Raw genomic sequence first — 2,668 nt, 5'->3', positions numbered from 1 at the left:
TCAAGTTGTCCATGATTGTTCTGTAAGCAGAGGGCAGAGGGGCATGAAGAGTGAAGAGAGGATAAAAGTATGTGTGTGTATGTGTTATGTATGTATAAAGTCACTTCTCTACGTTTTCAGTGTACTAACGCAGGCTCCGTCATTTATCTAGAGCTCAAATCCTAGAACCCTGGATGCTGTGTCCACTTGTGTTGCCTGAGATCACAGAATTGGTCACTTAACCTTCGCTCAGAGGTGCTGCTTAGTTCTTAGTGAAGCTTGTACGCAACTAACTACAAGGGAGAGTGATGTGACATAACACAAGCAAAATGGTAGGGGAATTCAGAGAGGCTGGAGGTCAAGCTGAGCTGGAGTAATTGGGAAATATTAGAGGAGATGGCATTTGAGCTTAGTCTTGCAGGTTGGGTGGGATTTAAGCCAAAGATGGTGGCAAAGGCCTTTAGGAGCCAGGTCAGGGTGACTAATGGCAACTGGGAAACTATGGAGAGAGCCTGCCCTCTCCAGTGAGGGCAGCTGCTACTCTGCTCCACATGAATGTTTCCAGTCAGAATTTGTGCCTGGCTTCAGATCTTGATGAAATCCCAATAGCTGTAAATGTGATTTTTAATGCGAAATTTAATTGTAAACTCTGTCAAATCAGGCCAGAAAACTCACTTGGACGCAAATGTGACTCCCACCATGCAACATCTGTTCTTAGCAGAGCACAGAGTGGGAAAATATTTAATGGGAGTTCAGGCTTGTGGAAATTTGAGGAAAAGTTGGAATGAGGGGTTTGAGTAACGGGTGTATGTAAGTTCTATATTCAGGAATTTGGGCTTTATACTGCAGGTCATGGGGAGCAATCCAGCTTATCTGAGGGAGTAAATGTTCAGCTCTTGGGCTAGTTACAAACTGCTATGTCTCAGTTTTTTCACTTGTAAAGTGAGAATGGAAGTATCTACCTCTAGAATTGTGATGATTAAATGAGATATTTGCAAAAGTTTTGAAGAATGCTGGACACATCACTATTAGTGTTGGCTATTGTTACTAAGTTGATATGTAAGAAGACTTGAAGAGGGCAGAGACAGTGCAAAGTGCATCAGTTGCCTCCCAGGATAGCTGGTCCCTCATGAAATAATTCATTTGTGGCAAGTTCCTGTACCATCCGTTCTCACTAGAAATTAATTTCAAATCAGAAATTTCATCAGGGCAGTAGTATTCCTAAGAAGTAACGTTTTTATTTCTCTCAACATAGATTTCTCAGAAATGTGTTGAATAGGATTGTGAACTAGTGTCTTCAGCTCTGTCATCTCACCTCCTTTTTCTTGTTTTAGTTTGGATTGATGAGAATAGTGCTTCATGATTAGGATGGGTAGTTTTCCCTAAAGCCAATTCGATTGCTTTCACAGTTCCAATGACACTGGCTGATGGGAAGAGAAGGATCTTGGAGACTGACTTATGGAGCTCAAAGCATCCATCTCCTGCCTATGTTGGGTTTATCCTTCTCATTCCTTGAGAGTGGCCAGAATTGGCTCATAATTATTATATAGTCCACATCAGGAACAGGGCCGGGTGCTGGTGATTGAGGGTAGTAAAGAGTTGTATAAAGTTGTGTTTTTGTTTTTTATGTTTTAATACATTTGCCTTATTTGAATGGGTTTCTAATTATCAGCTTTAAGGAACTCACATAGCAACTACATCCATGTCAGTGAGCAGAAAGTTCCCCAAATTTGAACCACTTTCAAGAATAGTTCCTCAGCAGGGTGAATTAGTGGTGGCTGTGCTGTCATTTTCAACTCTTCTCTGTCGCACTGCATAGTATTTGGAGGCACCCTGGGCCGGATTCTATTTAATTTGGTGGTTGTAGAAGTTCAGTGTGGAGGTGTCGGGATGGGGAGCTGTGGGTTGGATGAGGGTGTAGAGTAGGGCAGCCAACTCAATTGAGATAGGTGGTGGCTGTGGGGAGAAGGATACTCCAACCAGAGTGAACAGTATGTGCCAGAGTGCACAGGGCCTGATGCATCCTGGCAGTGGAGAGAAACGCAGAATAGATGGGCTGTGGTGGGGAGGGTTGAGGTCAGAGTGCTGAACACTTTTTGAATTATCGTATCCTGTAGTCAGTGGCAAATTAAGGAGCTTTTGAAAAGGGATATAAGATTCCCACCAAGCACACCTTCATATATATATGAAATACATGCATATGTATTAAATAATAATTTTGGCAGCATTGTTCAGGCTGAACTACAGAGGCTGAGCACAGGGAGCTCTTGTGTCAACAGTGAAAAGTGAGGGTCTGGACTAAGGGTAGTGACAGTGTGCATGGAGATGAGGGCCCTGATTAGAGAGATTTTCAGAGAACTTGGTAAATTCACATTGGGAGATGGAAGGGGAACAGAGGATGACTGTGGGGCTTCTGCCTTGAGTGGATTTGTGTTCCATTAAGTATACCATGAAAAAACAAGTGAGAACAGGTGGAGATGAAGTAGATAAGAAAATAAGAAGGGACGTGTTAAGTTTGCGGTACCTGAGGTGGTATACCCAGGCTAAGGTGTTCCATAGGTAGTATCTGGAGGACACTGGATCAAAATTCTGGACATAATCTAGAAGGGTATTGAGATCTAAATAGAATCCAGTGCTTTTGTACTTGGAATTCTTTGTCCAGAATTGGTTGCCTCACAACCAGGCTATA

Source organism: Ceratotherium simum, chromosome 2, assembly GCF_057802395.1.
Source record: "Ceratotherium simum simum isolate JZ-2026a chromosome 2, ASM5780239v1, whole genome shotgun sequence".
Taxonomy (NCBI): Eukaryota; Metazoa; Chordata; class Mammalia; order Perissodactyla; family Rhinocerotidae; genus Ceratotherium; species Ceratotherium simum.
Note: the sequence above shows the minus strand (reverse complement) of the source record.